Source organism: Micromys minutus, assembly GCF_963924665.1.
Source record: "Micromys minutus genome assembly, chromosome: 1".
Taxonomy (NCBI): Eukaryota; Metazoa; Chordata; class Mammalia; order Rodentia; family Muridae; genus Micromys; species Micromys minutus.
In genome coordinates this window covers 164,033,114-164,045,087 of record NC_137969.1, presented here as the reverse complement: position 1 = coordinate 164,045,087, position 11,974 = coordinate 164,033,114, and the positions used below count along the sequence as shown (strand labels likewise).

The window sequence follows — 11,974 nt, the reverse complement described above, 5'->3', positions numbered from 1 at the left end:
CAATGGGAGGAGAGGCCTTTGGTCCAGTGAAGGCTCATTTTCCCAGTGTAGGGAAATGTCAAGTCACTGAGGTGAGAGGTTGGTTGGGAGAGGGAGCACCTTCATGGAGGCAAGGGGAGTGGGAGGGACATGGAATTGGGGGAAAGGGGATAACATTTGAAGTGTAAATACAGAGAATATCCAATAAAAATAGAACAAAACCAAATAAATGTGAATTTGGGATGTACCGTTCCTGGAAAAAGATAGAGTTTGTTTCCCAAAACCCATGTTGAGCAGCTCACAGCTCCTGTAACACTAGCTTCAGAAGAATCTCACACCACTGGCCTTCATTTGAACCTTCACACACAGTATCTGTACTGGTTGGTTTTGTGTGCCAACTTAACACAAGCTGGAGTTATCACAGAGTAGGGAGCCTCCCTTGAGAAATTGCCTCTGTGAGATCCAGCTGTAAGGCATATTCTCAACTAGTAATCAAGGGGAAAGGCCCAGCCTATTGTGGGTGATGCCATCCCTGGACTGGTGGTCCTGAGTTCTACAAGAAATTAGGCTGAGCAAGCCAGGTGAAGTAATCCAGTAAGTAACACCCCTCCATGGCCTCTGCATCAGCTCCTGTCTCAAGGTTCCTATCCTGTGTGAGTCCCAGTCTTGATTTCCTTTGGTGATGAACAGCAATGTGAAAATGTAAAAGCTGAATAAACCATTCCCCTCCCATACCAAAAAAAAAAAAAAAAAAAAAAAAAAAAAAAAGGAAAAAAAAAAATGTCCCTGTGGTTGTTCTTTTCTACCAAGTGTTTTCTGGAAGAAATGAGATTGAAACCATTCAAAGGAAATGAACTTTTAAAAATGTTCCAAGATCAGAATAGAAGCTGCTTGGCTGTGCCACTTCTCAGGAAAATGCCACCACCTCAGGCTCACAAGAAAAAAGGTTGGCATGGCCAATGGCTCAGCAGGCAAGGTACCTTCTGTCAGTCCTGGATATGTGAGATAATCCTTAGGACCCATGTAGTGACAGACAAACCCAGACTTCTACAATCTGACTTGTGACCATCACTTAGCCACAGAAGTGCTGTCATACTCACACACCCCTTCATGTTGAAAGAAACAAGATGCAATTTAAAAGTTAAGAAATAAAATCTATGGTTTATATTTCTGGGAAAAATAGTAAGAGTTTACTGTGGGAATTCTTTTCAAATGGGAGCTTATTTTGTTTTTGAAATTTAAATTACACTTGTTTATTTATTGATTTTTATGGTGTGTGTGTGTGTGTGTGTGTGTGTGTGTGTGTGTGTGTGTGTGCGTGTGTGTATGTTGTGTGAATACCCTACTGTGCTTTGGCTGTATGGATGCCAGAGGATAACCTGTTGGAATGAGTTTCTTCCTCCTACTACATGGGTCCTGCATATGGAATGTAGGTCATCAGGCATTGGAACAGGACCTTTACCCACCTTTGGCCATCTTACTATCTCCTGGACTCATTTAGAAAGCAAACTAATCTTGTTTTTATTTTTTATTGTGTTTGTGCATATCATGAGAGCTGGAGAAAACTGAGGAAGAAAACTCGTTTACTAAATGAATTCTTGCCCAGTCTTTGTGGTAAAATAAGCTACAGAAATGTATAAAATGAAGGTGACTATTCGCCTGGTAGCCATTTAATCACAGAAGATGTTTGTGTTTATTCCTGTGTTGCTCAAAGAAATAGTAAGCGTATATAATCTTCCAGTTTGATAGCATAGATTACATACTAACATTAAAGAATGATCTCTGACCTGGACCTGGATCACTCTGAAGATAGTTATTCTGCTACAAGGTAAGCATGTACAAAGGCTACATCGTCACCTAATTGCCAAGCATCTTTGAGCTAGATACTTAACAGTAAGTCAGTATTCGCCTTTATAAGTCCTATCAATTTGTCCTGTATTTCTTCCATATAATATTTGACTGAGAAATTACAGCCATTCAAGAAATAGCAAAAAGATCCTTCATTTTTATCTAACTTTCTTTGGAGGCCTAGGAGGAAGTTGTGATCTCATTTTTCTTCCTGTTTCCCATGTTTGGCACATGTTTCTGGAGATCTGGAAAGTCAGCTTCATTCTATGTATGACAACTCTAAATTTCTGTCCTCTAAAGGGAGAGTTGGTTCTGGAACAGAACATACAGTGTGTTTTAGTAAACACGGATATGAAAAAAAAAATCAGATGTATAAAGTAGTGTTGATCTTCCTCTTCTCCTTCTCCTGGGTCTCTGTTTTCATTGGGCAATATATATAATTTTAGGTTTCTGCTGTTTCCCGATTCTGTTGGTGACATTGTCATGCAGATTGCAATTCTAGAGTTCAACTCTAAATCTCTTGTTGTTGTTGTCTAAATCCCAATCACTTGAACCTCTTTTCCTTTCCTTTTTCTTTTCTTTCTGTTTTTTTTTTTTTTTTTTTTTTTTGGGCAGCAGAACTGAGAAAAATAACATTGGAGAAGCCAGTAATGTCTCCAATCAGCTTTGACTTAGCAATAAATAACCGAAGTCAGACTTGACTTTAGCCTTTAAGTATCTGAGAACAGGGGCCATAGATAAAGCTAATCTGAGTAAGGGTGCTGTTGACCAAGCAAGGTCAGAAATTTGGTGTCAGGTAACAGCCAACAGCCTAGTGGCAAGCTTAGAATTCCCTTGCTTCTGAGTTTGAGTGTGCTTGCCTGCCCTGTGACAATTGTGTGGGAGCACTGGTGATTTATGCACTATGCGGCTTTGCCTGATATGAAGAGTATTTTCAATGTAATGCTTTCTTTCTGTTTGGATAAATCTTTGTTTTATGGCTGAGTGGTCTGTCTTAGTTTTCCACATTCACTTACTTTAATTAAAAAATAAGATGTACTTTATGGAAAGAGCAGAAAAGTCAAATACTAAATGTGGAGTATGATTCCTCAACATTGAAGTAGAAACTAGGGGAAGAAGCTAGTGCATTTGTAAAAAAGGGATTTATTTTAATTTAATTATGTGTATGTGTGCATGACCCTATGTGGATGTACACATATGAATGCAGGTATCTGTGGTGGTCAGAAGAGAGTGTTGGGTCCCCTAAAGCTGCATTTACAAGTGTTTGTGAACCACCCTATGTGGGCGCTGGGAAATGAACTCGAATCTTCTGCAAGGTGCATAAGTGCTCTCAACTGCAAGGCCGTCTCTCCAACCGCACCTGTGCATTGCAACAAAACAAAGCAAGCCCCCAAACTTTACTGAGTTATAAATTATAAACACATACGTATAGATTATCCATTGTATGTATACATTTTTATTAGTTTTACAAAATGCATATGCTCGTGGGACCACTACCAGGAAATAGCATATTTTCATCATGTTAGAGAAACTCTTTTTGTCCTTTGGCAGTCTTGAAATCCCCAATCCCTGGCCCGAGGTAATTACTCATGTTCTGTCAAGTTAGTTGTGGTTTTGTGTGTGTATGTGTGGTTTTTAATAGAAATGGAATCTTGGAGAAAAGATTGTTTAATAATTGACTTCCTCTATTTAGCATGATTGTGACAGTCATTATGACGTCACACATATAAACAGGCTGTATGCATGGAACACCATCATCTATCATCTGTAGAGGAATATGACGGCTATTACATACTAATCCTGTTGCCTTAGAGTACACGTATAAGTCTTTATGTGGACTGCGCTTTAATTTTTCTGGGGTAAATACCTGGCCAGGGAGTTTCTGAGAGTCTTGGTAAAAAAAACAGTTTTACCATTGTAAGAGCATGTCAAGTTATCTTCCAATATGGTTCAAATATTCAATTTTGTTACTAGAAGTGTTTACAAGATTCAGTGTATGCATGTTTTATATGCATATAATCAATACTGTCTAGGTTATCTCTTGAGTTTAGAATTCAAATTGGAGGATAATTATTTTGTATTCCCTATGTATTACTATATTGATCATTTGAGTATATATTGTGATGTATTAATGGAAATCACCTAAACACCAACTCTCAATACAAACTTTTATTGAATGCCTTTTGTTAGAGGTTCACACTATATATAAGTTACATGTTTATATTGTATATTTATACACAAGTCTTGTCATACACACACACACATATAAAGCATAGCAGTAGAGAAATAACTATTATATATATATATATATATATATATATATATATATATATATATATATATATATGATTATCCATGGGAAGTATAGGTAAAATATGTAAGTAAATATATATAAATAAATGCTATATACATATATATATTTAAATCAGAGAATGACCATCTTTTCACTATTAATTTGTATTTTTACTTTATTTAGTTAATTAATTAATTAGTATGTGTGGGCACATGCATGCCAGATCACATGTATAGAGGTCAGAGGACAACTTGTTTGAATCTGCTCTCTCCTTCCACCATATGAAACCAGGTCCTCAGCCTAAACAGCAATCCCTTTGCTTGCCAGCCCTAATTTATATTTCAGAGAACAGAAACTTTAAACGTGCTGTGTTCTGTCTGAGATATCCTCACCCATTCTAACATTGAAAATATTCTCTCTTTTGCATTTCTTTTGTCAGCCTTGTATGTTCAGCTCTGTTATTCAGTAGATTTTGTTTTTCTCTCTCCCTCTCTCTCTCTACCTCTCCCCACCCCCCGTGTATGTATTGAGAAAATAATTGAATGTTATTAAACACATGGCTACTCGGTCATGCCAGAAGCATTTATTAAAAGGCTCTTGCTTGCCTTGTTGAGTTACCGTGGCATAATAGTTGAAATTGGATCGTGCACGATCTTATCTGGAGCCTTTGTTTCCTTGTCTGTTTACACAGCAGACAAAGCTTCTGAGTTCTGCAGCGTAACCAGAAGAATCCTTGTCAAGTTTTGAAAGCAGGCAGTGCTTATTTTGGATTTGAGTTTTGGACTTTAATGTCAATTTTAGAATTCTTTAAAAAGCTGATAATTTTCTTTCTTGAGAGTTTTGTGAAATTTAAAGAATGTTTTCAACATTTTATCTTGTAAACCATAATATGGCCTCCATGGGGCTATTTTTGACAACTTACATATGCCTGTTTATATTTTCTTTAACCCTCTATGCTTTTAAAAAGTTATAACAAAAGAGATTCTTACTATTCATTTTAGTTAACAATTATTCATTCAAGTCATCCCAAGACAGTGCTGAATTTGTACCTCTTTTACTTCTATTAATGTTGGCTAATAGATTTTGAATTGATATTACTAGGAACACAAAAGTTGAGAGATACCTTTTACTCATAAATTAATGTTCTATTTATTAATATATACTTAGTCTTTCATCTCAAAGCTTTAGTTTCCTATCTAATAATTCTTTTGATTTATTTTAAAGTTCATGCATAAATGACCTTTCAGTATTAGCTTAAATTATAAACATCTGTTCTTGTTAAGGAATTTGTTTTTATTGATACCAAGAAGTATTCTATAAGCTATTTTTTGCTTAGTATGATATCTAACATTTACGTGTCATGCGTATGTTTTTAAAAGTTGTTAATTGCACATAGAGGTGTTGGTCTTTGAGTATTAGCTTTGTATTTTGATATCTACTAAGATGCATGAATAAGTTTCAGTAGTCTTTTACTCATGGATTTCTTAAAATGTGCCAAATATTTAAGCATGTCAATATGTGAACATGTGTTATTTATATATTAATGCAGATTTACTTTTTTTCTGTTAAATCAATGCATTGGCAAAGGACTTCAAGGAGTGTTATAAATTCAAGCTTCGACACTGAATATTTGTGATTCTTGTTTTAGACTTAGAGTGTTTAATCTTTCACCATGAAGTATAGTGTTAGATAAAGTCTGTATGAAAGTAAGGAAACTCATTACTTTATATGTGTTATTAAAAGTAATTTTAAAAAAAATCTAAAAGAAAAAAAACATGGTTTTAGCTGTTTGCTTCTTGTAGATGCCGTTCATTCAGACACTGAGTCACTTTCAATTTATAACCTGTTGAAAATGTTTCTAAAAAAAAAAGAAAATGTTTCTAGTAATCATGAGTGGATGGTAATTATGCCAACATATCTCCTGCACTATCCATTTGTCTATCAACTGCCTCCTGCTCTTCATGTATTTGTATGAACAGTCTGTACTTTATTCTCTTTTTGTTTTCTTTATGAAGGGTTGTTGAAAAATGACTGCTTTAAATATTTCTTTTGATTCCTGGATTTCATTAATTTAATTATGATATTTCTTAGTGTTTGTCTTTTTTGGGTTTATCCAGCTTCTTGGATCTGTCTATGATTTTTATAAAACTAGAAACTACTTAGCAATTATTTACTTAAATGTTTTTTTTCATGTGCTCTTTCATGATGCTTTTAAATGTGTGAAAGGTCATTTGTCACTGTTTCACAAACCAATGAGTCTTAGTTTTTTTTTTTTTAAGCAGTTTTTTACTGTACATTACTTTCAGATATTTTTATGATTATGTTTTTAGTTTCATTGATATTTTCTCATGTCTTCACCCATTCTTGTTAATCTTTTTAAGCATTCTGTTTCTCACTGGACATTTAAAGGCCAAATGAGATTTTCTTCAGACCACCTGGAGAAAGTAGTAAATGACAACCCAATATTTAATTTTCAAAACATTCCAACTAGCTACAAAAGACTAAAGTGTCTTAAAATCATTATAACCAATAACTAAACATTATTTGTGGATTTGTAGTATTTTTTCTCATTGTTTGTGACTTCATTTGTTTAACTTTTTACAAGGTAGAAAGACAAAAATTAAACGTTACAGAAAAGCAGCTGAGATTGCAAAATGCATGCAAGCAATTGACCCTGGGCTGTATTCATGTTTAAGTATGGTCACTCCTGGAGGCTTAATATGTTATTTATTTTTATATATTTTGTTTATCTACTCTGTAAGTTTGCTTTTTTGTTTAAAAATATCACAGTGTATTTGTTTTTTCATTTTGATAATTTCCCCCTTGTTCTCAAACCCCAGTTTATGGACTGATTTTTACCCTGGTTATGAGTTATTATTCTTGGTTTCACCATGTAATTTGTGGCTTAAAACTCATTTTGGATAAGGCAAAGTCATATTATTCAGTCACAGATATTTTTGGTTCCTACAGTTAGCACCAGGCTTCATATTGGTAGAAGATTATTTACTTACACAGACTTCCTTTTCAAATGTTAACTCAAGTCTTGATTACATTTATATTAGTGAAATGTATATATAAAACCTATCAAATATCTATCTATCTATCATCTATTTATGATGATATATTTATAATGTTCTGTCCTGTGGAAGAAAAGGTGTCTACCTTTGAGAGGACTCAAAGACACCCTAGATATTTACTTTACAATTCATAACAGTAGAAAAATTACAGTTATAAAATAGCAATAAACATAATTTTATGGTTGGAGGTCACTACAATACAGAGGAAATATATTAAGGGATGTTAGCATTAGAAAGAACCACTGCCTTATACAATATTTTCTAAGATATTTTATGGATTCCTGTAATCATGACTAGTAGTACCATGTTCTATAATATGCTATACACAGATATATGTATTATACCTAAAGTTCATATTAGAAATTAGTCCCATACTAATAATAGCTAAAACAGAAACTATACTATAATAAAACTTATAAAAACTGTCTTAAAAATTCTAACTGTATCCAAATATCCTGTATTTTTATATTGAAGTTGGCAGTAGGAACCACAGAATATAAAACATTAGACAAGAGGATTTCCAAATATACACATATTAAGAAATAGGCATAGAAGTATTGCTATAGAAAATAGAAACAACACTCTTAGCTGTGTATCATAATGTCTTCTAGAATTCTTAGTAGCTTATCATTTTCTATATGTACACATCACATGTGAAAGTACTGGAAAGAATGATATTTATTTTCTATTTTAATGGGATATAAGAACACCTCTCCTTGAATAAACACTTTACACTCAACATTTTAAATAGACCAGCAGTTGAATTGAAAGTTTTTAAACTAGAAGATTGCAGACTGATAATGTGTCTAATGTACAGTGTGGACTGAGGAAAGTTGAAACCCATTGATGTCAAAATGAGGGATTCTCTGGGCTAGTTATTAGATTGCTCATTTTTCTTAGAATGCCTTTGGTGATTTCACACATTCTCTTTCTTCTGTCTTTAAATTCATCATAGCCCATGAGTAAGCATCATTCAAAAATATACATGGGCAATGATTTAGAAAAAAGTTCCACTGAAAGTCTAAGATAAGAATAATCCTTTGCTCTTTGGAAAGTTAGCCACTTCTGCGAGTGTTTTTTTTTTTTTTTTTTCCCTATTTCTCCAGGGGTGCTGACACATAGCTTTCCCTGATTCCCCATGCCAGCTAAACAATCAGAACCTTTTGAAGATATAATGTAAATTCAGCTTTGTGGCTATTTAAAAGCCTCTTGGTCATTCCCCTGTCTCCACCAGAGGGTCAGGGAAGGAGTGGTGAAATATGAACTTCTGAACTTGCTTTCCATCACCAGTGCTTAAAACCAGTAGCAGGAAAGCCATGTACCCTACTGGAGATTGTTTCTACTGGAAACAGCTTCTAACTGGGCAGCATGGGGGAACTAGCTGAGAGCTTGTTGTTTCCTCAAATGCCCAAAGTCTTTTCAAATGCTTTGTCCTGCCTTCATCCTATCTTCTCTCGAACACAAATGTTGCATTGTGTTTTCTTACCATAGAAGACCCACTCTGTGTACCAGGGAACTTTACTCACCATCAAAACATAGTTCAAATAATTCTCTGAAACATTTTCTCCTTATGAAGTGAAGATGTTTGTTAACATTCCTACGTTCTCTGTGTCCTCAGAGCAATAACAATCACACAATATCTGGTTATTTTGGGACCTTATCTCCAGAGAATTTTGTTTTCCTTGAGAATAGGATCAACTAGTGTATATTTTTTAAATTCCAAAGTCTTTTCAAAAGTCATATCTCAATACTTTGATTTATATATGCTTTTTTGCATGAAATATTATTCTTAAAACTCTCTGTTACGACCAACCCTTCACTACTTGGGAGCCTTTAGTAGCTCCCAGAGTACACTTTTCTTGGCTTATCATATTTTGAACCACAGACCTGCTTCTCTGTGCTACATTAAGAAGAAAGAATAATTAGTTTCAAATTACTGTCTGGTTGCATTAGATTACAAATTTGCATTTGAAATATAATCAGTCCAATTCCAGAGACTAGACACATGGCATTAATCCCTGCAGTCACAATAATGACTTTCCACTTTCCAGAGCACACAGAGAATGTGATATTTTGTTTCTTCTTATTTTCTTTGGCTTGATTTGCAGTATTCTAAAACAGTAGCCATGTCTTAAGTCTTTGCATTTACACAGGCTCTTACACTTTACATGACCTTTCCACAATACCCTTTAAATTCATGAAGATGCATTTGTGCAGGCAGTCATGCACATAGCATACACCGCACGGAGAACAGCAGAATAGAGCCTGTGCCTTCTAGAAGGAACAGTAGGCTGCATAAAACATAATCTATTAGCTTATAAACATGTATGACTAGAAAGAGTACATCCGTTTTTGAAGTATTTTAAAATGAATTAATTCCATTCTATGTTGTGCACAGCCCTTTTGACTCCCTGACCCTGATTTGAGGAAGGAAGAGAAGAAATGCCATCATTGGAAGGGTCGCTTCACTTTCTTCTGCTGTTTACGTTTGTCTTCTCCCTTGGGTACTGAACTTTTGGGCCTGGGGGTCGAAGTGGGCAGGGCTGGGTGAGGTGCGGCAAAGAAGTTCCACTGGACATCAGCCCTGGAGGTACTTGAAAGATACAGCTCAAGAAATACTGCAGATCAGCTGGAGCAGACTCTGGAGTGGTCCTCTGGTGGCCACTGGTGCCCGGTACCCGAGAATCAAATGAGATGTGGTAAGGAACTCTGTGGGTATCTGGAGAGATGTCCACACACTGGCATCCAGCCCATTCTGTGATGTCATACAGCTTTCCGCCCATCAGTGCAAAGTAGGTGATTTTGAGGCCCAACATGCTTGACTCTGCCCAGAAGACTGCTTCCTCAGCAGGATGCAACCTGTTACACTTAGAACAGTATCTGTCACTCTTGGGTTTTTTGTTCATTTCAAACCTCCTGTGCTTTCCTTGGTATCTGCTGCACATCATGGTATTCACTGCCTCCTTGAGGTCATCTTGTAGCTTTGACTGAAACTCACTCACTGACCGGCTAAGCTCATTCTCTGCCATTCGTTTCATCTCATATTCCTTCTGCCTCTCTGGGTTGTTGACAATGCCCCAAGATACCCGCAAAACTTTGAAGGCCTCCTTAGCCAAGAGATGGTGATTTTTATCAGGATTAACCATTACTGCTAGTTGCCTATAGGCCCTCTTTAGTTCGATATCGGATGCTGTCGCTTCAACCCCCAGCACATGAAAAGAAACCCCAGCGATGGCCCAGAGTCGGGCCACTTCCTCTTCAGGTTGGCAGTATCCCCTGCTAGCCACAGGTGCATTGCCCTGTTTCTTAGACGTCTGCTAGACCCAAGGCAGGACCAGCCAGCCCCACCGAATTAATCTCACCACCTGCTGCCACGGCCTGCTGTGTGAGTTGTGATTCACACAGTCAAGCAACGATCCAAGGCTGGAGAATCCAGCCGTGAGAACAGCCAAGTGGTCTTATTCCGAAACCCTAACTGGTTGCCCAGACTCACGAAAAACCTCCAGCCCAGTTCTAGATAACCCAAAAAAAGAAGGCTAGAGCCAGGAATAGGAAAGCACCAACTACACCAAGAAAGCAGGTGAACAGCCCTGCTGCACAGCTCTGGCTTAGAATCTAGAACATCACTTTGGCCCAGCCCCCAATCTCTTGACCCAGACCCCCACCCATACTCGAAAAAGGTTCAGGACACTACCTTTCAGCTTCCTGCATACGTAAATGAAATGGTCACAAGTTTCCACATACTCTCCTACCAATACCAAAAGTTCAACCAGCCACCAGAAGCCTGCCTGTCCAAACTGACATAACTCCTCTACTCCCCACAGTCCCAGGCCTCTGATCTTATCTGTCTGACTTCGTTTTGGGACCATCCAGTGATGACCTGGGGCCTTCGGATCTTTGTGTCCACTATCCCAACATCCTCCTTGGTCAGAAAACGGTGCCTCTGCCTCTGGGCTGGGGGTTTCTTTCCACTGTATACGTGTGAAAAATTACTGGCGATTTTAAGAGGTTCCTCATCATCATATTCTTCTTCTAATTTTTCCTCTTCGCAAGGCTGGAGAGGTGCAGTGGTGGCAAAAGCTGATAGAAAAGCCAGGTCCTTCCTTACAGTCTTTTCGGGGACTCTAGGGCTTCCCTTGCAGTTAAGAACAAATGGAATGGAAAGAAAATCAGGACTCCCATCCTCCTGGTACCTAGTCTCATTCTCTTTTGAGAGTCCCTGGTCCATTCTTGATTCTTCTGAACATGTCTCTCTCTCATCAGGGTAGCCTCCTTCTCTAGGTGGTCTTGGACCCCTTCGAGAACCATGACTTGGATCCGATCAGTGGGCTGGGTTTGGAGGCCGTGTGTACTTATGGCCGGAACGCTCTCTGAGGCAGTGTGTACCATTAGGAGCAGTCTCTGTCAAATCTCTGAGTCCTGAGAATGTATTTCAAGGTCCACAGAAAATCCTGATGTACACAAAGGGAGGAACCACTTGCTGTAGTGGGGTCCACACAACCCTCTTTCTCCCGGGTGCTTCTGGGCCCTGACCCCGGGGTTTCCTGAGGATTTTAGGCCACGGCCTTCCATTGCTGAAGAGCAGCGGTAACTCCTCCTGCTTCAAGCAGCAGTGCCTGAGGCTAGGGGAGCTACATGAGCAGCAACTTCCACTTCCATGACTCTATGCTTAACTCCAGGCTCATATGATTGAACACATAGTCTCTAGCTGACTGGTGGTGTTGTTTTGTGAGTGTATGAGATGCTTAGAAGATGGAACCTTGCTGGAAGAAATGAG

At 37.6% G+C, this 11,974-nt stretch overlaps 1 pseudogene across 1 annotated transcript; it reads right to left on the bottom strand.

The window, feature by feature from the left end:
* Nucleotides 1-9,645: 9,645 nt before the first annotated feature.
* Nucleotides 9,646-11,769, bottom strand: LOC308416674 (dnaJ homolog subfamily C member 14-like; annotated as a pseudogene). Its single transcript has one exon. The product of its transcript is annotated as a dnaJ homolog subfamily C member 14-like (transcript).
* Between the last annotated feature and the right edge of the window lie 205 nt (nt 11,770-11,974).